The sequence below is a fragment of the Corvus kubaryi genome, unplaced genomic scaffold (genome assembly GCF_017639235.1).
Source record: "Corvus kubaryi isolate FWS band 111438036 unplaced genomic scaffold, C.kubaryi_AGA036_p1.0 133, whole genome shotgun sequence".
Taxonomy (NCBI): domain Eukaryota; kingdom Metazoa; phylum Chordata; class Aves; order Passeriformes; family Corvidae; genus Corvus; species Corvus kubaryi.
In genome coordinates this window covers 12,810,146-12,834,012 of record NW_024580667.1, presented here as the reverse complement: position 1 = coordinate 12,834,012, position 23,867 = coordinate 12,810,146, and the positions used below count along the sequence as shown (strand labels likewise).

The following is a 23,867-nucleotide window of genomic DNA, read 5'->3' as shown; positions in this document are numbered from 1 at the left end:
GAGGAAGCCACGTATTTGAAGCATTTGAAAGAAAACTAGACAAATGCCCATAAATTACTGTATGGGGGACATTCCTACTCTCTTTTGGAAGATGGATTAGACAGATGACCTACTAAGTTTTTTTTTCTTCTTTCACTAATTCCTACGATGTCGTGAGTGTGTGTGCTTTACTCTTTCTTAAATCACAATCTGTTTGATCCAGCACCAGTCAAAGGTTTTGAAAATCCTATTAAACCGCAAGAGGAAATCTTGAGTGGTTTGCTAATATCAACAGAAATCCAGATGGAATTACAATCATCTTTTATGTACATTTGAGGGCATATTATGTAATACTAGCCATGGATTTAGTTTAATGCACCACACCTTCCAATAAGCTGCTGGCGACACTTAATAGCGATATGAGACCTACAAAAAACTCTTTTGCCCTTAACAAAACCGTTTTAAAGCCCAGAGTCTGAGGTCAAGGGGCTTGGGACATTCAGTCTGATGGGAAAAGGGGGACAAGGGAAACCGAGGATGGAAAAGACGGGGAGCGGACGGGGGGCGGACGGGGGGGGGGGGGAAGGGGGAGTAATTAAAAAGGGGAAAGAGCTGGAGGGGGAATAAAGAAAAACAGGAAGCCAGAATCCGAGATAGACGCAGAGGAGACAAGGTCAAAACTTCAAGCAAGCAGGGAGCAAAAATTTCACTAGATTTATGGAGAAGGATGACGCTGTCTGCTGCAGCATCCTCCCGGGCGTCCGGGCTGCTCCTGGCGTGGCTCCGCGGGACGCCCGGTGCTCCCTATCGCACGCATCCCTGTCGGGCGCGGGGGGCGGCGCTGGCGGGCGTGGTGCAGGTTGGGCGGGCCCCGCCCCCGGAGCTCGCCCCGCCCCGGCCCGCCCCGGCCCGCCCGGCGCGGGGGGAGCGGGACGCGGTACCGGGCAGGGCAGGGCGGCGCGTCCCCGGCGGCGGCGGCCGCGCTTGACAGAGCGGGCGGCGGCTGCGGCCCCATGGAGCCCAGCTAGGGGCTGCCGCACCCTCCACCGGAGGTAGGTGCCGCGGAGCGGCTGCGCACCGACAGCCCAGGGCGGGCGGAGCGGTGACAGGTTGGCCGGGGCGGCGGCGTTTTGCGGGAATCTCACCCCCCCTCAGCCTTCTTCCCACCAGCGGCCGGGCGCTGCGGTACCGTGGGGAGGGCGGCGGCCCCGCGGTCCCCGCTTCGGCCCGTGACTATTGTTTCTGGTGGCGCCGAGCGGGCGCAGCGAGATCCCGGTGGTGGCGGCGGCGGCTTTGTGCGGGTTGTCCCGGCAGTGGAGCTGCGGCGGTGGGGGGGCGCGGAAGGACCGCGGCGGGGAGAAGGACGAGGAGAGACCGTGACCGCACGGGCAGAGCCACCCACCCCACCCCCGCCCTTCCTCCTCCTCCTCCTCCTCCTCCTCCTCCTCCTCCTCCTCCTCCTCCTGCCTGCGCAACTTCTCCAAAATCACGGCCGTGGGTGCGCGGGGAGGAGCGGCGCGTGCCGCGGCTAGGCATCGCCCCCCGCGGCTCCTGGCTCCTGCCCCACGGGCGACAAAACACACACGGCAGGGGCACGGCGGCGTTTAGCGCCCGGTCCGTGCTCTGGGGGAAGGAGATTAAAAAAATGTAGGATGGATTTCAAGATGGGCGGTAATGGGATGGTTTGGGATCCCTCGCGTAGCCGGGCACAGGCGAGAAGCGGGAGGAGAATTTACCCTTTCGAAGTTGGGGCAGAAATTCCTCCCGCTGTCGCCCGGCTTCCTGGCGAAGTCTGCCAGGCGGATGGACTGTCACCTGCGTCTCCCTTAATGGCTTTTTCTGGACGAGGCTGTCGCGGGGTGTGGGTCATCTGCGCCGGCGTCGCAGCGCTCCGGGCGTACGTGGCGGTGGGTGCCAGGGTGAAGTGTCGCGTTCCAGAAGTTCTGCATCCCTCCGGGTAGATGCGGCAGGGTGCAAGCGCCCTGGGCGGGAGTTGCAGGGCAGTTATTCTCATTCTCTCATTTCACCCCACACACACCTCTTTTTTGAGAGATTGGTTCGGCTTTGGTTTATTTACCGTTGTTGATGGTAGTTTTCTTGCGTGCCGTTCTCCATCAGAAGTATTTTTTTAAAAATTATTTAAATGCGGGGTTCAAAGTATATATATTGTCTAATGGGGATGTATTGTTAAAGAGGGAAGAGTATCTGGTTGCCCATTAATTCTTCAGGTATTTTCCATTTAAACTTGATGAGGAAATGTTCTTCTTTTTTCTGAGTAACCTTCCATGTCATTTATCATTAACAAATCGGCTTAGCATTCAAAGTAAAGAATTCCTTGCAAATACGCTACTGATTACTAATGTTATGCCTGAAACACTCCATAGGACAGAAATCAGCACACCTCTGTTTTTTTAATATGTAAATTTGGAAAAGCTTTTTCTTCCATTTCATGACTTTGTGAGTGGCCCCAGTTAAACACATGTAACTACAGTAACTAGCAGAGGGGGCTACTGATAGCCGGTGTGATTTCCTGCACCACTCTGCTAGAGCAGCCTGATCAATTAATGCATCCTCACTATTTTGTCCTTGGCATCTCTGATGAACTTTATAGTATTTCTGTGAGGATCTCCAGTAGGGAGAAGCTGAAGTCTCTTTCACCTTCAGAGATGATTGAAGACAAATTTGAAGAGGGGATAACTGAGTTGACTGGAGAGTGATGCTGAGTTCCTGTGTATACATTAAATTCTGGAGGCTATCCAGTAGCCAGAGCTATCTGGCAGACTGGAAGTCACCTCAGTGATGGGTTTTGCAGGGTCCTGATCACTTCCTACCAAAAAAAAACAAGTGATAAGCTTTTGCAACGTGCGCTGATTGCATTGTAGGCATGGGCTGGAGGATGGAGCTGGTCGTGTAGCGGGCATGGCATGTGCAATGAGCAGGTCACACTGAGCACCCCACAACTTCAGGATGTTTGAGTTCACTGTGCAGAGCCTGCAGCAGTATGAATTACAGGGGAAAAAATGCATTTAGATGTAACAAAGGCGTCTGGCCCATCTCCTGCATGAGGAACTAATTTTTTTTTTAAAAATCTGGCTCCTGTTTCTGCCTCTGACACAAACTGCCAGTGTAGCTGTGGGCAAATAATTTCATGTTTCTCTCTCTCCTCATCTCTGCCTGCCCTGCCAAGGTCTCATCTGTACAGGGTTGTCAGTTTAGACCCCAACTCAAACCCCTTGCTTTCCCACAGCTGCCTTGTGCAGTCTGAAGCCCAATGTAGGTGGTACCTCTGTGCTCCAAGGGGATACAGTTTGACATTCAAATACTGCTGCTGGAGCCAATCATACAGATGTAGCAGCCTCACAGCAACTCATCAATCTCTAATCCTACCCCTCTTCTAATCCAGTCATTCTCTGCTGCTAATCAAATCGCCCGACATCATTCGAGCTGTGCTTGGCTGCGTGCTCGCCCTCGTGTTGGCAAGCCTACATCAAGCCAGGGAAGCAGTGGTAGTGGAGATGGGCTGAGGATCACCAGCTCTTCAGGACAGAGACTGTCACTTGAGGCTACAATACCCGTAGCACGAGAGGCCTGGTGTGATTTAGAAATACAAATTGTAGCTAAAGGGTAAATTGCAACAACATCACAGAAAAATGACCAGAACCTCAGGCATTCCTGCCGAGGCAGCTGCATGCTGGTCGGGAGGGAACGGAGGTGGAAGGGTGCAGCTCCCTCAGTGTAACAACGGCATTCTTATTTTAGCATGGAAGACAGCCAAAGATAAGGAGTGGTTGTCATCCAGCTGGTTGGAGGATGAAAAAAAAAAAAGAAAAAGAAAAGCTGTGTGGAAAAATATTTTGATGTAGGTACTAAAGGAAGAAAAAAAGCAGATAACCTTGCAAGTGATAGACTAGCTATGTAAAGCTGGCAGGACAAGGCTTCTCCCATAAAATCCAGAATGATCCTAATTAAGCCCAGACCCTGTTAAATGACACATGGCTTTATTTATTTCAGATGTTTCTAGGTCCTAAAGATGGGGCCAAATGTGAAGAGTTTGATGTGGCAGATAGTTTAACCCCAATTACTTTTACATAAATCACATGATTATTACAGTAGCTGAGTTCCTCTGATGGGTGCCCCAGAGCTACTGATAAAAAAAAATATTTTAAAAAATACCCTGAAAAATCTATGGCAGTGTAGGTGAGGGTTTGTGGAAGAGAGGTGGCCATCCTCTCTGCAGGCAGGAGGATAGGGATGTGGGAGCTGTTGTGGTGCTGTGTGCTTGCTGGTCTGTATGCACAGGCTGCTGAAATGGTGGCTTTGTAGAATAAGCAGCCAGAGAAAGGGATGTAAAATGGGAGATGACAAATACTCTTGTTATGAAGCTGGGATGGATGAATGATTTATGGGGGTACTTGCTTTTATTTTATTTTATTTTGAGAGGAAGGAGATGGTTGGTGATGTGTGGTGCTAGCCACGGATGGCTTTGAGATCAGGCTGTGCTGGGTCCTGCCTCCAGAAACAGCATCTACAGAATAACAATACAGTGAAACACTTCTCAGCTTTGCTTGAGTTTCACAGACTGTTTTCAGGATGAAAAAGTTTTCCGTATCTTATGTTCAAAGCTGTAGGCCTAAATCCTCCCAGCAGGCTCTAGATTTCAAAAAGGAGTTGGCTGTATCCTAGGCTGTGGGGATCTTTGTTAGCCTGTCTCAGTTCTCCAAGGGAATTTCCTTTCCTGGGTTTGCAATACTGCCCATCCCTCCCAGGGCACTGAGCTACTCTGTAAACAGGCCACTCTGTGGAGGAGCTGGGTGATTTAATGTTGCTTGTTAGTAGTTCTGGCTTTCCTTTTTTCCCACCCCCACCCAGATCAGTCCATGCTGTCCTTTAGTGTACAGAGCAGTGCTGTAACATGGGTGAGGTGAGTTTACAGGGTCACATCTGTAAGATTTTGCCAGTTCTGTGGATGGCTGGGTGTCCTGGGGACCCTTGTGGCAGCTGCAGCTCCAGACTCAGTTGCTGGCTTTGTCTGTGAGCGACTGGATCCCTCTGAGCAGGACCTGTTTCCAGCATCCTTTTATATTTCCTAGTTAATAGAATCATAGAATAGTTGGGTTAGATGGGACCTTACAGGTCATCTAGTCCAACCCCCCTGCAGTAAGCAGGGGCATCTTCAACTAGATCAGGTTGCTCAGAGCCCTGTCCAACCTGACCTGGAATGTTTCCAGGGATGGGACATTTGCCACCTCTCTGGGCAACCTGTTGCAGTGTCTCCCCATGCTCCCAGTAAAAAAAATTCTTCTTTATGTCCAATTTAAATTGACCCTAGTTTAAAACCATTACCCCTTGTCCTATTGCTATGGCCCTGCTCAAACATCTGTCCCTGTAGTCTGTCCCTGTGTGTCCTGTTGGTCCTCATTAGGTATTGGAAGATGCTGTAAGGTTTTCCTGGAGCCTTCTCTTCTCCAGGATGAGCAGCCCCAGCTCTCTCAGCCTGTCCTCGCAGGAGAAGTGCTCCAACCCTCTGATCATCTTCATGGCCCTCCTCTCGACCTGCTTCAACAAGTCCGTGTCTTTCCTGTGTTGAAGACCCCAGAGCTGGATGCAGTATTCCAGGTGGGGTCTCAAAGAGTGAAGGGTGCCCTTGATCCCACTGTTTGTATCATTGATGAAGATACTAAAGGATACCAGTCCCAGTATGGACCTCTGAGGGACACCACTCATCACTGATGTCAATTTGCGCATGTAGTTGTTCGGAAATGCTTATTTAAGACATCAGACAGCTAAATGTTCTCAAGAATTAAACAAAGAGCCTGGGGGAGGTCTCCTGTTTCCTTCACCCTCTTCAGAAAAAAGGTGTCCTTCAGCTTAGTAGCTTCCAGGTCCCTGCATTGCTCCCACCCCCTTTAGAGTGATCAGAGAGCAGCCGCTGTAGCAGAAGGAAGGCAACTGCCATTGACTTGGAGAACAAGCTGGGTGTGGGTTTGGAGTCCCCCCACCTCCCCCATGGCAGGCACAGAGATATCAGAACAAGCCCCAGGCCTGACTGAATGTGTGCATAAATGTCTTATCATCATGTTATCTTTCGATGGTTGGGGATGAGCTCTGATTTTCAAGAGAGGTAAGGGAAGTTTGCTGTGACGCCTCACTCACTAACCTTCAGTGTGGCTGCTGCGGGCAGGTCCTTGAACATTCTGGGTGCAGCTCCAAATTCATTTGGTCAGGCTAATTTTGAAAACCAGTCTCTCTTCCAATGTCTGCATGTGCTTCAACCTTTTAATTATTCTGCACTTTCCCTGTGGCATGGAAACAAAGAGGTGGAAGTGTAGTGGCCACCAGGAGGGCCAAGAGGGCAATGGTTCTCTTGTGCCCTGGCAGTCAGTGTGCTCCTCATAACAAAGCCAGGTTATTTGGAAGAGTGCAGGTCTTTCATTCCAGGAAAAAATAATTTGTTAATGGCCAGAGAATAATCACTTTACTCCGAAAAGCCTCTCCAGCTGCATTGCACCAACTGTTCTTTTTTAGTCTCTGAATCCTTAATGACAGTAGCTGCTAATTTCTCTTTCTGTGTTTTTCTAGCTGCAATGTCCTATTTTCTCTGAATTTATTGAGAAAATAATAGCAGTCATTACATAGCTACTTGTCACCTTTCAGAGAGGAAAACTTCTCCCTGCCTGAATGGCCAAGTTAGTTACTTGGTGACTGACTCAGACAATAGCAACTTTTTGTAGCTCATCAGTTATTCATCTGTGCCTAGTGAATAAACTGATTAACTAGAGGAGTGTTACTGAAGTTCTAGTCTGTGATTATCAGAATAAGATGAATAAACTGATCACAAAGGGTGTGACAACAGCACATGTACATTCTGTTTCATGTAAGCAAAAAAATCAAGAAACAAAAGGTCAGGCGTGACAAAGTGAGAAATGTGTCTTCATTGTGTTTATTTTCTTTTAAATTTGATTGTCTTTGAAGCTTATGTGACAATACTGCACAAAATGGTCCTTGGTTAAAAGAAAACTATTAGGTGTTCCATATATATCTGTAATATTTAGGTTAAAAAAAAGATAGTGAGGAGCATTGAAATAGATGGGCAGTGAGAATGGAAGACACAGAAAATAAAGTGAAATGTGAAGTATTTTTGTGTATTTTGCATGATACACATCTTTCTGGTTGTTGATGATGGATCACTTGCTGTAGAGCTGGATCTGCACAAGGCCACTGCAAAGCAAACAGGAAGGGCAACACATTGTTTTTTAATCAGGATTTTCTTAACCAAGAAGTCAGGCATCACTGTCTGAATAATAGATGCCTTCATCTCCAGCCTTGGTGATGGGACTGGAGATCAGAGGCAGCTCTCAGCCAGGAGGTTTGCCCTGCAGAAGGGTGGGGGAAGAGGACTTTGGACATAGCCAAAGCTTGCTCTGCAGGCTGTGGGATGCTGAGGGGAGGTCAGAAGGAAGTAGGAACATATAAGCAGATCCTGGAAGAAGGAGTACACAGAAGAGCCTTTCTGTTCTAGTGTGACATGCTTTTAATACATCTCTGGTCCCTGGCGGATGGATGGAGTTACCTCCTGCCTTTTCACATCTGGAGAAGCCATGTATGGTTAGGGTGGCTTCACAAGGCTTCTGTGACAGAAGAAGCTTGGCTCTGCACTGGAACTCTGTTGCATTGTGTGTGCAGGATACATGAAAGGGTGTCGTTCTCTCATGGGCCTGGTGGTGCCAAGCTCAGTATCTCACATCTCCCCACACCCTTGTGCCTAAGCTTGTGTTCATTTTGCAGAAAACTGCTTGACCAGACTCCAGTTGTGCTACAACCAAAGTAATGTTGGTAGGTGGAAGAAAACAGATGCAAGGAATTTACTTTCCGGCTCACCAAGGGCATGCATCTGCCTTTGGTTTGGATTTGATGTTTAAGTTCCTAACTGATTTTTTTCGGATGCTCGGGTAACAGCTGTGTTTAGCTATGAAATCATCACTTCTCTTTTAGGATGCATTTTGGCTGTCACCACAGCTTTCTCTATCCTGAAGGGGGGTATTAAATTGATGGGGGTAGCACTGGATGCCATGAATGCTATAGACAGGAAAGTGGAAGCAGCATAAGGCAGTGTACCGTGGATGCCCATGTTCATAGCATGTAACCCCGGAGCTGTGCAGTGACTGTCCGGGAGGGACCTAGCACAGCCTCCCACCAGAAATGGTTGTTGGGAGACAAGGTGGGTGCCCTTGATCACAAACAGGCTACAGACATCTTAGATTCACTTTGGTGACTGCAAAGGCTGGTCAACTCTCTTACTTTGTATTTGGTTTTTGGGGAAACTGAGGAGCTCTTTGCCCCGAAGCATAAAGACCCAAATATTTTGGGACCTGATGATTCTGATTTTCTTGAGAAGAGGTGCCCCTGCATTTCCAAGGAGGTGGGGTTCTCAATTGAGCAGCCTTTTATTTTTAAAAAGGAGGTGTTTTTATTAGTTTCCTGTTTTGAACTCTTTGGTTAGAGGGTATGAAGTGGTCAGCAGAGGGATACTTACCATTTAGATCAGGGTTGTCTCTTTGTATTTTCTTATTTGTATACATAATGCACATATATAATTTTTTTTCACACACATATATATATTTTTGGATTTGTGCAATTTTTACCAGTTCTATTTAAGGCTGCTACGTTAAGGAAATCTAAATAAGGTTTCCTGTCAAGAATGGTTTAGATATAGCTGGCCCTGCCTGGGGCAGAGGGATGGGTTAGGAGACTTCTCAAGGTCCTTTTCAGGACCCTTTCTGTCATTTTAGGCAGTTACTCAACAAAACAGATTCGTAGTAGGTTGTGCTGGTTATGCTGAAAGGGTTTTGCTATAGCATTTAATGTGGTTATTTGTTTGAAAAGGAAATAATAGGTAATTGTAGCATAGTTACTGCTGCTGCATTGGACAAATGTTTCTCTAAAGAGGAAAACAACTGATGTTACATTTTTAGACTAGCATCGTGATATGGCTGTGATTAATTTTTTCAGGAGCTTTGTGTTTTTATATCTGCTTAAGTGTATTAAATTTTAAAAGGTCAAAGGTAAGCTTTAAAATGGATGCCAAATTAAGATGGATGGGAGGAAAATGACATTTACTTCTTGTTACTGCACATTGTTTGAATTTGACCAAAGGCAAAAACAAAACAAAGAGCAGCCCTCCCCCCCCATACTCATGCATGCATGTGTTCATGCATGGACAGACAGCCATGTTCCCACCACCTGCCTTCCCTCCACACCTGGTCTGGCAAAATCTTATTCATCAAGGCTGATTAATCATGATAATCATCATTATTATCCTAACAAAATCAGTAGTCCAGTGTACTCACTTCCATACAGCCTTTGTGTTCTTTTCCAAAGTATATAATTTAACTAGTGTGAGTGGACTCTGTAAATAAAAGTAGCTAAAATATAAATATTAGGAAAACATGGCTAATGAGAACTGTAACCACGTTATCATTTCCTGCCCCTTGCTATGTTTGAGATGATGATTTCATCAGGGAAGGGACTGGACCCTTATCCCTATTCATGCAGTTCCTTGCACATTGAGTCCCAATGAAAGCAGAGAATAAAATATGGTGGGAATTATGCCTTTGCTTCCAGTGGGAGTGGTGGCCAGTCCCAGCCAAAAGCAAGGCTTTAGCAGAGCTGCTCTGTGACCACACCAATGTACAAACACTTTGGGTTTGGACAAAGCAGTATAGTTCAAGGGAAGGGCCGAATCTGATTTATGTCCATCATTTAATTTCCACTCTTGCCCTTAAGTGATGATGGGTGGCTATGCTGGTGATGTGCCCTGTGCGTCAGGAATGTCAGCCACTCTCTCAGGCAAGGGACCCAGCCTGTTTTTGTGGATGCTGTTGAACAAGACAGATTCACTCCTCTCACTCCGTGACATCTCCTAGTACAACAGGGGTTTAAAACAAGGGAGAAAACCATCAAAATTTTGTCAAATCCTTCCTGCTGATGGCTAGTGGCTCATCAGGGAGGCTTCAGACCGCGTCCTGTGTCTGTCTCCAGACACTCAGCCCCATGCTGTACCCCAAAGCGCACCCCAACCTCATGTGGGCCATGAGGGCTGTGTCACTCTGGGAAGAGCCACCCAGTGCCAGCTGTGGCTGAGCCATGTGTAATCAAGAAAAGGCAGTGCTGCTGTTCCACAGCCACATCTACCTGCCACCCTTGGGCTCCCCAGGCAGGGGGCTGCCCAGAGCAGAGCATGGGGGAAGAGAAGGGCTCGCAGCAGCTTCCTCAAGGGAGAAAGATGCAGCACTCAGCCCCAGCACAACAGCACAATATATGTCTGAGGCTGGGATAAGGGATGGTCAGTTCTCCTCCCTCCCCAAGAAGCACCAAGCTCACCTAAGCATCCCTTCCTGGGTGCTGAAAATGTTTGTCTGACAAACAAAACAAAAGAAGGAAAAAATGACAATTGCTCATGTGCTTTGTTCCAGTGTGAAAATGTATTTTTCATTTCAAACTGAATGGATTCTAAGTTGAATCTGAGTAGAACAAGCTAGACAGTTTTATTTTTTCATTTTACCAAAATTGTTTTTAAATCACTCAACCCAAATATTTATTTTTAATTTTTTTCTCCCAGCCTTGCCACTATAGCAAACAATTTCATTATTTGCATAGCTCTAATTGCAGTGATTAAACAAACACAGCAAACTCTGACCCTTCGCAGAGCCTCATCACAACCCCACAGCCAGCTTGGTCTGTATTTTGTCAGCAGAGAGGGAGATGTGGCTTTGTGTAGACTGAAAATAAATTATGGACTTTCTGGTATTTTTTTTTCCCCTCCAAACTGATACACTATCAGTTTGGAGAATGAATAATTTTGCCTGTTCTCTTGCTAGCAGGCTGAGAGATATCTCCCTATTGTGAACCTGGTACAATTTAAAAAGCATTTGGATTTTCAGTGCTTTGTTAACGTGTTACGCTTAAGTTGCAGCCTCTGTTGCTGTTATTAGAATAACGTGTAGGGTTGCTACTCTGTTAGTAATATCCATATTAACATAGGAAAGAGAGACAAATATCTACATCTCTTTTTTTTTTTTTTTTCTGTGAAGGTGGTGGGTACCTAAAGACAGGATTAAGGAAAATTTTAACTGGCTACAGTTCCATCAAACAGGAACAAACAATTTTTTGGACATTTTTTAATGACATTTATTTATAGCAGGTAGCGCACAGGCGGCTGCTATTTCTCAGCATGCTGGAAGAATGTTCTCCAGATGGTGCTTGCTGTTTATGCTTTTATTCACTTCGCTTGAACACAGCAGCACTCTACACAAAACATGGAAAATTGGAAAATAAAAACAATTATGTTTTTACAAAGTGCCATGTGATTTGCTGAAATGTCTGAGTTGACTGATGAGCCATGCGTGGGGGCAGCGGGGGGGATCACGCTGTCTCAGAAACCCGGTGCCTGAGCACCACATGGGTCACAGGCAGCCCCCACTGGGAGGGACGTGCCCTTCTCTCCCAAAAGGTGGGTTTGAGCAAGGCTGCTAATCCTGCCCTCTGTGTCTGTGCCTCTTCTGCCTCCTTTTTCCTGCACAGGAATTTGAGTGAATGTAGGAAAGGCTTTATTTTAATGGCAATATTTTTGTTGGGTTTTCTGTGACTGTGCAGCCCCCAAGGTGGGAGAGACACGAGACAAAGCATTTCATGAACCTTGCCTGTGCCATCGTGTTCCTTCGGCTTCTAATCTCAGTGAAAAGTATTAAGGCCTTTGGCTGGTCTGCTAAAGCAAGACTGATGCCCAAAGGAGCAGCATGCTCCATGATTTCTGTTGGTTATACTGGTGAGGACAGATAGGTATCCAAATGGTTGGCATGCTCTTCCAGGTTTTTGTTATGCAGCTTCTGCAGGACTACTCACACAAAACATTCTCAGACTGGAAGCTTTAAATAAAAGACTCTGGAATCTAAATTTTTTTTCCTTAAAAGTCCTTAGGAAAATTGGGAAAATAAATCAATTATTTAAATATATTTTTTAAAAAACCCCAAACAAACTAGCCAAACGAAAAAAAATCCCAGGCAATCATAAAAATAGATATCAACAAGGAGGAGAAAGGTATTTTTATTATTTTTTAATAAATATATCTTAATGTGTGTGTAAAAGAAATAAGTATTTCTTGTTTCTACTGAAAAAGGAGAACAAGATAATGACAAACCCACAGCAATTCAGGGCAGGCTTTCAAATACGAAGAAACATCCACCAGTTTAGACATGATTGTTATTTCATTGAGAACAGGAGCCTTCAGATTCCTTCGAGATCTAGTTTAAAGCCAGCAATACTTTAAGTGAAATTAAATTTCAAGCAATTAATGTGTGGACAGCTCAACTGGTTTTGGGGTTTTCTCTGGTAAATGGGCAGCTCTGCACAGTGCTTCAGTTCCTCTCCCTTGCCCATTACCCAAGAGACAGCCCTTTCCCAAGTAGAATTCTTGCTACATCAGCTCCATGCTGTTTATCTTCCGTTGCTCCCTTGGCAGTTATTATTTCTTAATGTGTTAATTGTAGTTCCTGGACCCTTGTGTGTGAGGGTGTGTAATGCTCATGGTAATGATGCCGACACGTTCTCTAGTTCCTGGAATCACAGAGTGAAAAACTGAGGTATGGTCTAAGCATAGGGCATCCAGTAAGAGAAGTCAATTAGAAGAATTAAAATAGCATGAAAAGAGTAAAGTGGGTAATTGGGAAGAGTAGGCACTGGGTTGGGGTGGGGGTTTTTTTGGCTTATTCGGTTATGATTCCTTTGATGGCTCCGGCTTTGTGTGATATATATTTTTTTTAATTAAAACTTGAATTATGTCACTTGCTTTCCACCTTTTAACAGTATTTCACAGTAAATTTCATTCCTAATAGCAAGTAGTCAGGGGTAAGGAATGACTTTGCTGAGTGATGGGGATTGTTAATTATTAAAAAGAAACCTATGGATTTAAAACAAATTAGACCTCATTAAGCCTAGGTCTGTTTCCACACAGACCTGCAGACAAGAAAAAGCCCATCTACGAGCATGGAAAATCACACTTTTTTAGCTGACACATCTGACACTCCTGGGCTGGCATGGGGTGCATTTGCTTGTTTGGTTTGTGTCAGAGATCCCTGGTCTCTGATCTCAGTTCAAAACCTGTGACTTTCTTGGATCTTTCCCATTTTTCTTCCACTTGTCCCATCACCCCCAGCCACCCCAGCCTACCTGCACACAGGACTTCCACCCCACTCTGGAGGTGGCTGCTGTCCATCAGCAGCTGGAGCCCACCTGGTTGCCTGGCTGGGGAAGCCAGCACCTGGACAATCTCAGAGCAGACCGTATTGGCTGTTCCTGGCTTAGTGAAAGGAGAAACATAGAAAAACTCCTTTTCTCTTCCTTGATTTTGGAGGGGAGGAGGATCTTTGACTTGTACCATAGAGTTCTCTCCACAGCCAGGCTGACAAACTCTGTAGGACGTATCTATTTATTCCCATTTACGGGGGGGAAGGGGTTTTTTTTTGTTTGTTTGGATTTATTTTGTTATCCAAACTCATCTGTGACTCTTAAGTTGTTTGTACTTAGACTTTTTCCATGGGACTTTAGCAAAAATCCAAAGGGCTGAAGTGATTGTTGGAGACTACACTCAAACCTATGTAACCATGCTATGTTTTGAGCTGCTTTTCTGAAACTTCTTTCAAGGCAATGGGTGAGTGCATCCACAGGAGAATCCTAATAAGGAGACTGAAAGGTGGCCTAAAATGATCGTTTTAATTGTATGTTCACAGGCATGCCATGTATGGGCTTTGCTGAGACATCCCCCAAATCTTTTCTGGCATTACAGGCAGCGACACACTCATATCAGGAGAAGAAACGCCCATTCTGCTGGCTAGAAATCAGCAATAACATTTTGACATCTGTACAACAGTCTAAAATGAATTATTCAGCACATAGATCGTGCCATTTGAGCAGCCAGCACATCTCTGCCCATTTACTACTGTCAGTCCATGGTGGAGATATCATTGATGCCAGTGGGAACTGAGCACATGGGCTGGGGGTAGGTTTTGGCCCATAGCCTGAAACAGCGTTTGACAGCACCCCTGCAGAACATGATAGGAATAATCTGCTTTGCCACCAGCAAAAGACCGAAAGACAATGCCAGTCTGTTTTTTCTCTTAAAGTATTTTGAACACATACAGATCTTAAGATCTTAAGAATTAAAAAAAATATCTTAAGATCTTAAGAATTAAAGAAATCGTTAATTCTTTGACTGTTTGAGTTTTGCTTTAAAGAGTGAGACTGGCATGTAATTTTGATTAAATCAATGTATTGCATATGACTCTCCAGAAGCCCTGAACATCTCTTGCCTACTGGGGGTAGACCCTGAGCACAAACTCAGAGCAGCAGGTCCAGGCCAGTCTCCAGCTTCTGCCAACTTGGGGGGTTAAAGTGAAGCAGTGTCTAATCCCTGTAAGCAAAGAAAATTCATAAGATTCACGATGTCAGCAGCATCTGATTTGGAAAAACAAGCTGAAGTGCTGTAAGAACACACTTTAGGGAACTGCAGATGGGGAACTGGGAGGAAGCACACACAACACCAGCACAACCCTTCCCTGCTCAAGACAGGCATTGAGGAGACAAAGTGGACATTTATCTTGTGTTTAGCTTTCTAATTCAGCAAGGTCACCTGAATTATAGCTATGTATGTGTGGTGAGAGTCTAACATCTGTTATTTCACAGGATGTCAGTTCCCTGTAGCTGCATTTTTAAAAATAAAATGCGGAACACAGTATGGAAATGTTCTGTGCTAAGGGTATTGTCTTTTCCTTACTCTTCTTTAAGGACTATGTTGTAGCTGTCCACTGATGCTTATGTCACAGGTGAAAATTTATTATCACTCAGATAGCATTGCAATGTGCAGCAATATCATCTGCCCGTCATTGTCCGTGTTTTGCAGGTGGCTAGATAAAAATGCAGCCTCTGCCTCAATTTGTACCTGCTCTTCCATTTATGTGTACGAAGTAATACCCTACTGTGCAAGGAGCTCAGTGCTGTACATGAAAAGGCAAGACATACTATCCAGGTAACTGTAAAACAAATGGCTGGTATAATGAAAGTTAAACAAATCCTTATGTCCCCCTGAAGTCAGTAGAATTTAAGCATATAGTTAAGTCTTGCAGGCAGTAAGGGTATATCCTCTGATAGGAACATTGTAGCTGTAAGGTTTTTGAACGCCTGCGTGTGTATAGCTTTATTTCCAGAATCCCCAAGAGCTTTGCAATTAGCTGAAAGATGTGAAATCATGCTGAGTACCATGCAGCAGTGCTGGATGCTCAGGTGCAGTGCTTCGGCAGGAGGTGGGACCTGGTTCCCTCAGCCGGTCCTTGATGGGGTGGGTCTGCAGCTGCTGCTGCTGCAGCCGAGCGCAAGCTGGGGTGTGCAGCCCTGTGTGGGTACATTCTTGTAGGGAATAAAGTCTGTTGTAGCTTTTTTAAGGCTGCCATCACCAAAGTGTCCAAACCTTCTTGCTGTCTTTGATCCACTCACCATCACTGTGCTCCCCTGGGGCAAGAGGATGTTGTCCTTCTTGGGCAGGGAGTAAAAGAGGCACAGAGAGATGTCAAACCTGATTTTAATGGTTATTTTTGTGTCAGCATATGTGGAGACATCTCTGCGGGAGGGTTCCAAACCTCCTGTCTGCCTAGTTTGGACCCTGTCTGCTGTTACAAACCAGGTCTGCTGTTACAACCAGAGTGGCACCGTGTGGGAAGCTCATGAACAGGGCCATGGATGTTCATCTCCCCAGTGTCAGAGCAGAATTCAAGGATGTGTTTGCTGGTGTAGATGTGGGATGGTGGGGGAAGAGGGCAATGTGCAGTCCAGAAAAACAAGGAGCGAGGTAAACAGCTCAAGTAATATATGTATAAGGGTGAAGAAAGCTACCTGGGTTTATTGCCACTTGATTGGAAGGATGTGTGTAGCTTGTGTGCATCCATTAATTAGTGATGCAGTTGCTCCATGCTGGTATCAATAAAACCTTAATAGTACATGATACCAGCCCGTGATTGCGTCCTTTTTTCCACATCCCCTTGTGAGGATGTGTGTATGTCAGTGCAGCTGTGCACTATACAGTGTGGATGTGCTGTGGCTGCCTGCACAAGAAAAGGACAGTAAAATAATTCAGTGGCTTGTTACCTCCCATGTGATTTTTCCAAGTGTTTATAAAAGGATCTTTGATATGCAGCACTCTCTAATATGCACAAAATAACCAGTGTTGTTTTCTTTCCTTTTCCTGAGACGTATTAATTCTTAAAATGGCTCCTGAGCAGGCTTTCCTAGGTATGTGTAGCAACTGCAGCCTGATGGTTTAGCAACAACAACAACAACGAAAAAGGCTCTCCTTAGTTTCCTTTATATGCACATTGCGCAGCTTTTCAAGCAGTGCAACAAACACTGCTGGCTGGAAATTTCCAGGCCCATTTCCTGCCTGCTACATGCTCATAAAACAAAATTGTCTGTACGGTCTGTAGCTGCAGTACTGCAAAAAGTCAATAAAGAGCTGGCCACCTCACCTCTATCAAAAGCAGTTGAGAAGCCCTGCCTCATCTGCCTTATTAAAACTGCACTTGACTCCTGCAGAGAAACCTAGTTGGAAACCTTGAAGAGGAGGGATAAAAAAGGAGTCTGAAATTGCAGTGAGTATTCTACAGATAGGTCTTGCAGTAAGGTTAAAGAGTGCTTATTGTGAAATAAACCAAAAAGGCAGCTTCATTAAAAAAAGGAAAATGCCTGAATTTAATGCAATGAACTTCTGACTTTCCCACCTACAGTACAGCACACAGATATGATTAGTTACTGCAGCGATGAGCAGATTTAAGTACCTCCCTAATGGATTTGTATTTTGAATTTAAATATATATATATGCCTACCTATGCATGTGTGTATGTGCCTATATATGCATTTGTGTATATACTCAATCTTTGCAAGAAAAGGCATGATGTAGAAATAGAGGCAAGAGGTAGAATTTATAATGCAAAATGTCTTTGAGTGTGTGTTTGAAAGGATGTTTGGGGTTTTTTTCCTTTCCTTTATGTAAGAGTAATTGATTAGATGTTTGCCAAGCTTTCAGTAGTATCTGTTGGGAATCATCACCCTCACCTTCCCCAGGCGTGCCAGCTTTTTTTCACCTTGAAATGAAAAAAGAGAGAACTTTAACAGAAAGATCATTGCTTTAGCTTAATATTGTAAGATTTCAGAGATTGAATTTTCTGATAGTAATGAAATGAACCCTGAGTTGTGCCATGAATTTGATTGCAGTTAATTTGATTTTTGAGATGCTCAACAAAGCCAGCCCATTAGCTTTAACCTCACATACTTTGGATTTGTACAAACTGGTATTTTTATGTATGTATGGGGAGAGATAGCATGGAAATCTCTCTCTGGTAGTTCAGTTGTTTTTAAAAATTACTGTCACTGAGTACTTACTAACTCTAGGGCTGCTGGAAGTAGTATCCTTTGAGTTACTGACCAGTAATCCCACTATGTTTATTGCTTTCATGGTGCAGGGTTAGTTTTCTTTTTCACAAGGAAAAATGCAGCTAAACATCTCAGTCAGGAGACACACACACGCAGACTCCATCCTGCAGTTTTTTTCCAGTTCTCACTGATCTTAATGAGCCTAGTCATATGAATAGCAGTGACTCTTGTCAGAAAGGAGTTTTTTGGCTGAAACTCACCATTTCTGTTTATGTGATTTGCCTCCTCAGACTTCAGAGTGAATGTGCTCTTCTTGCTAGTATTTGCCAAGAGACAACAACTGTGGAGTGGGGTGTTCCCCAAGGTGGTCCCAAAGTCTGGGCTGTTCTCCTTACATGATTTATTTTCAGTCAGCAGTCGATAAGATGGTGGAAGATGGCCTTTTATATATATATGTATATAAATAATACCAGCCACAGATAAGAAAGTATTTGGTGATGTCAGAAAACTAATGACATAAGGCTACAGATAACTGGAATAGTGTTAAGGAGTTGATCGTGTGGGAAAACAGGAGGGGAATTCTGCTGCTGGGAGAAGGTTGGTCACTACAGAGAAAAAAATACGGAGCGTGCAGTTCCCAGAACAGGGGAGAAACAAGACTGGGGAGGAAAGAGATGAATGGCAGGGGCACGCAAGTTGGGAGTGATGCTGAAAGTTCTCCAGGCAATGGGCAAAGAGTTGAGCTGCCAAGGAGATTACTGCCATGAGCTGCTCCTGGGAGGTCCTGTGAGCAGGAGGGTGCAAAGTCTCAACAGAAGTCAGGGGATATATGACTTTGTGATGTGTGGAAGGGAAACTGCCCTTAGATGGAAAAAGGGTTGGACACATGGCTGGAAAGAAGGCGTTTCATCTGGATCTGTGCCACCGAAGTACACGTCAGGCACTTGTGGAGCCAGGAACCAGGCTGTCTCCTTCCAGCTCCATCACCCTCAGCAAACCTGCCAGAGGTTCATTTCCAGTGCAGAGGGGCCTGGAACAGCCCTGCTCCTCACTTGGGTGCTTCTGTCTGTGTCCCGTGAAGGGCTCCTGGAGGTCATGGCTGGCTGCTACAGGAGCAAGACCAGGGCACATGCCGGTCCCCTCCTGTCCACCTGAAACATTCTGACCTGAGTGGAGTGGGGCACTCACACCAGGACTGACCTGAGAGGCCCCCAGTTTGGCAGGGTGAGGGGCCAGGTACCAGGGCGTGCCTTTGCAGAGAGCTGCTGTCCTTCTGCAGTCTGCTGGCATGCCCACACCTCTGCGGCATCTTCTTGGATCCTGCCAAGTCAGAATCCAGGAGTCTCCCTTGCTGACTACATGGCAAGGAGAGGTTTTGTTATTCACAGCTTACTATTTTATAGGGTTTGGGTTGTTCCTTAAATTCTCTTCCCTCCATTCTGCTTTTGGTTGCCCCATCTGAAGGCAACGTGTGCAGTTATTTTGGTCAGAATTAGGCAAACCCATTCAGCAGCAGAGGAAAGGGGGAAAAACATGAAAGAGAAAGCACTGATGACCTCACCAAAGAGTCCCATAATACCAAATTCTGCACAGAAAATTAAGGGAGGGGGCAGAAACCTCTTTCTCTTCAGGGGGTGTTGAAACACGGTGACCTGGAAATGCTCAGGCAACAGAGACTATTAGAGCACCCTCTTGGCATGGAGCTGCCCATTCATGCCAGCTGTTTTGCCTCACGGTGGGCAGTGTTGTATCTTCCATGAGAATCTATATCCATAGGCTCCTTGCTACCAGCCTGCACCTGATGCAGTAGAGACGTAGGTCTGCATATTCCCTGAGGGATGCACCTTTCCCCATAGCTGAGGCTGGGAGCAGCGTGAATCTTCACCAAAAAGGATGATACAGCTTCCGTACTGCCACGAAGTCAGACTAATTCAGAGGCAGCACGTCCGATGTCTCTCAGCCAATGCTAGCCAGAAAGGAAACAATTTTACACATCAGCAATTTTTTATGATTAATAATATTATCCTGCCTTAATTGAAAAATGGGCTGGTGCCCTTAAGAAGAAATTAAGCTGCAGGAATTAGGATCTAACCTCTTTATGATGAATGTGTATTTTTGCACACTGCATATTACTGGCAGTGCTTTTACAAAGAATTGTGCCGTGTATTGTAATAAAAAATTGTCCCGCATTGTTTGTAGTTGCGTGGCACCATTCTGTCTGGCTGACTTGGCTTTAAGAGCCTGAACGCTTGGGAAGAAGCAGTGTGAGGATGCTGAAATCCTTTTAAAGGGAATTTATGTACAAACAGGAGGATGATGTGTAGGCTCCGAGCTCTGCTATCAGTTGTTATTGCTGAGAGATATTCACAGGGAGTCGATGCCAGACGGAGCATTAGCCATTGCTGGCCTCAGTGCCTTCGTGGGAAGTCGGTCATAAAGTCGGTGAGGGCTCCTGTTTGTGGGATTTTTAAACACCAGTGAATCATTTTACGTAATAAAGCAGTTGTCGTTGGGTGAGTTTGTGTAAAGGTCTTTGTGAACCACTTTCTACCAAAACAAAGCTTCAGAAGGAGAGAGAGGCGATGCCGAAGGACAGGGAGGTTTGTTATGCCGAGCAGAGAGCTGGCAGTTCAACTCTGCTGAGGTTTGCCAGGCACCCAGTGGGAGCAGGGAGCTGTCGCCTGTGTCTGCCCGTCTGCCTGCGACCGCGGGTGGTCCTGGAGACAGGGTGAGTCATGACTTCAAGGCATCATGCTCCTTCCATGTGTCCTGAGACTTTGTCTCATGCAGAGCAGCCCCAAGAATCCAGGATTAAAGAAGATGAGAAGGTCTAGGTCTCTCAGTTGGACAGCTGGGGACAGAAAAAAGTCAATAAAACTGCTTTCAGCTATACTGCTGCCCTGGCACTGTCCATGTCTCCTGCAGGTTTCTTGGAAGACCATCACTTCAGCAGCAGACTCACATATATGTGGGCAGTGTGAATGTGACATGTTACAAATGCCTTGTTCCCCGAACCTAAAGCACTTAAATCAGCTCTCATCAACTTAAATATTGCTTACCCAAACCTTTGAATGTTGTGCGTCAAATCTCCCTGAAAACACCCAGTGAAAGACAGATGTCTGTGGTGGAATCACTGGTGCTTTCCAATGTCCCTGGGCAGATGGGTGCAAGGAACCTCCTCCTCTTTTCCATCATGGAATAGTGGGAGGGTCCTCATGGAGAAATATGCACTTGGGTGGTGCCATCTTTCTTGAAGGGAAACCTGCCCACAGTTTGGGGCTGTGGAGGGTGGAGGAGGGTGTGGGCAAGGAGCCAGGAGTATCTGTGGATAGGGGGGTCACACTGGCTTTGCAGGGGTGTGTGGGAGCACAGTGGAAGCAGCCTGGGCAAAGCTGTTCTTCCCTGCTCCTTCTTGGCCACAGCCCTTTGGACTGTGCCTGCCATGGGGACCCCAGGATCCTCCCAAGCCTGCTGAGGGGCAGTGGTGGGTGGGCTGGGGCTGGCGATACTTCCCTGGTGCCATGCTGCTTCCCTGATCTGTTGTCACTGCCTGCGTAGGCTGGTCCTGGAGCACCCTCACACCCATTCTCTGGCATCTCTAAATTTGTAGCCATGGTCTTCTTATTTACCTCTTCCTTTGTATTTCAGCCAGGTCCCTATTAAAGCAGACAATGAGGAAGTCTGCATTAAAATGCTTCCTTCCATCCCTCCGTCCTCCCCTCCCTCCCAGCCCCATCCTCCGTGTCCCTGGAGGAAACACTCGTCTCTGCCAAGATCCTGCCTTGCAAAAGTAAACAATATGAAATTACAATAAAATGTTTTGATTTGCTGGGCCTGACATTCAGAAGCTGCACAACAGAGACTTACAAAAAAGGATTTTCTATAGATAGCCAGTGTGAGAAAAAAATAAATCTCTCATATTGGACGTTATTTAGATACTAGCATCAGGGCAGCGTGAACGGGGAACAGAGGATTTTGTCACCAAACATGAAGGTTCTTAGAAGGTTTATGCTGCAGCATCTGTCAGCAGCTTTCTGCCTGGCATCTGCGGGTGACTGGCCTATTGCACAGTAATGTCAGTATTTGGGACTCTTGTGTGTGTGTGTGTATATGTTGTTGCTTGATGCGTTAAGACTGGGTAGTGTACTGAAAACCCTCAGAAGGAAATAGATGAGCTGAAACTTGCTTCCTCCAGGGCTCTTCCACATAACTCAGAAGCAGGCAAACCAAAATGGAGGTGTAATCCCTGGGAGATGAGCTTCCTTGGGCGCTTGTCAGTTTAGCAGGCTGGGTAATCCTCACTGTCATCAAGATTTGAGGATTAGCTGTGGTGAGGCTAGTTGGCTTTGACATTTCATTAGGGAAGTTTTCCACAGTTTTTCATCCTCAGTCTTGGTGCTGTGAAATATGGCTGATGTAGCTTTGTTATGCTTACACCTTCTAACATTTATGCAAGTCGATGCTGGGGCTGCAAACATCTTATCTGCTGAGGATTTTTTAAATCATTGCTTGTTTATGAAAGACTAACTGGGTCAAAGGCTAATTTTGGGAAGGATCCGCTTTCCCCAGTGCTAACCAATAAATTTTCATCTGGATATCGTAAGTTACCCAACCGTTATCTCCTGAAGAGGGGATAAAAGCAAACACCCTTTATCCTATAATCTGCAAATATTTTGAAAAGTGAACTGGAATATCAATAAAAGGGCTTATCATCAAAGTCTTGTGAGAACTCTTAAGGACTTTTATTTAGAAAGCAAAATGTTAAATTTAGAGACAAGAACTGTGCAGATGAGGAGGGAATATGTACAAGTGACAGCATTGTAAATTGTCTCAAGGGTTCAAGGGACCGGGGAAGGACACTGTGTCCTGAAGTCACTCCTTTGCAGAGATGTCTCTGCTGATAAGTGCCAGTTGTTGTTCCTGGTGACAGTGATCGAGGGGGACAAGGCGAAGGATCACCCTGTGGGCTCCTGCAATGGCGAGCAGAAATGGGGATGTGGCCTGGTTTATTTATGAGGGCTGGATGTGCCCTCACTCTTCCAGTTGCTGCAGAGGACAGATCCATGTCCTTGGTGCTTCAGTTGCTTTCCCCATTACCCTCTCCCTCTAGAGCCCCTTTTCAGGTGCCCCCTCTGAAGAGTTGCTGCTCTGAGAGCTGGGGCAGTGGGCCATGTGAGCCGTGGGCCATGTGAGCCGTGGGTTGTGTGAGCCATGGGTTGTGTGAGCCGTGGGCCATGTGAGCCGTGGGTTGTGTGAGCTGTGGGCCGTGTGAGCCATGAGCTGTGGGTTGTGTGAGCTGTGGGCCGTGTGAGCCATGGGTTGTGTGAGCCGTGGGTTGTGTGAGCTGTGGGCTGTGTGAGCCATGAGCTGTGGGTTGTGTGAGCCGTGGGCCGTGTGAGCTGTGGGTTGTGTGAGCTGTGGGCTGTGTGAGCCGTGGGCTGTGTGAGCCGTGGGCCGTGTGAGCTGTGGGTTGTGTGAGCCGTGGGCTGTGTGAGCTGTGGGCCGTGTGAGCCATGAGCTGTGGGTTGTGTGAGCTGTGGGCTGTGTGAGCCGTGGGCTGTGTGAGCCGTGGGTTGTGTGAGCTGTGGGTTGTGTGAGCCATGGGCTGTGTGAGCTGTGGGCTGTGTGAGCCGTGGGTTGTGTGAGCTGTGGGCCGTGTGAGCCGTGGGCTGTGTGAGCCATGAGCTGTGGGTTGTGTGAGCCGTGGGCCGTGTGAGCTGTGGGTTGTGTGAGCTGTGGGCTGTGTGAGCCGTGGGCCGTGTGAGCCGTGGGTTGTGTGAGCCGTGGGTTGTGTGAGCTGTGGGTTGTGTGAGCTGTGGGCTGTGTGAGCCATGAGCTGTGGGCCGTGTGAGCCGTGGGCCGTGTGAGCCGTGGGTTGTGTGAGTCGTGGGTTGTGTGAGCCGTGGGTTGTGTGAGCTGTGGGTTGTGTGAGCCGTGGGCTGTGTGAGCCGTGGGTTGTGTGAGCTGTGGGCCATGTGAGCTGTGGGCTGTGTGAGCTGTGGGCTGTGTGAGCCGTGGGCTGTGTGAGCTGTGGGCTGTGTGAGCCATGAGCTGTGGGCTGTGTGAGCTGTGGGCTGTGTGAGCCGTGGGCCGTGTGAGCCGTGGGCCGTGTGAGCCATGAGCTGTGGAGAATGTGCTGCAGAGGCATCGCTCTGGGGACAGCCAGGTCACATGTGTGGCACAAGGCGTTAAAGGCAGGAATCAGCAGGGACACCAGGCTCCTCCACTTTGTGGAGGGACATGGTTGTGCCTCTCTGGCCACGTTGCCTCCTCACTTCTGCCTCTCCTTCACTGGTGCTGTCTCACATCCTTTGCTTCCCTGTCAGCCTCCTGTCCCGTAGATATTGTTGATAATTGTGTGTGCTCTCTGGCACCTGAAATCCACCTTAACGTACTGCTTTGTACTTCTGTTGCAA

General features: G+C 46.6%; 1 protein-coding gene across 2 annotated transcripts in view; it reads left to right on the top strand.

The window, feature by feature from the left end:
* Window positions 1–912: 912 nt before the first annotated feature.
* Window positions 913–23,867, top strand: part of RAI2 (retinoic acid induced 2) — a 45,106-nt gene continuing 22,151 nt past the window's right edge. The window contains exons 1-2 of one of the 2 annotated variants that reach the window (XM_042037153.1): window positions 913–1,031; window positions 14,933–15,058. The gene's annotated coding sequence lies outside the window, so the exon portion shown is untranslated. The remainder of the gene's footprint in view (window positions 1,032–14,932; window positions 15,059–23,867) is intronic. The other variant, XM_042037144.1, reaches the window with a different exon arrangement.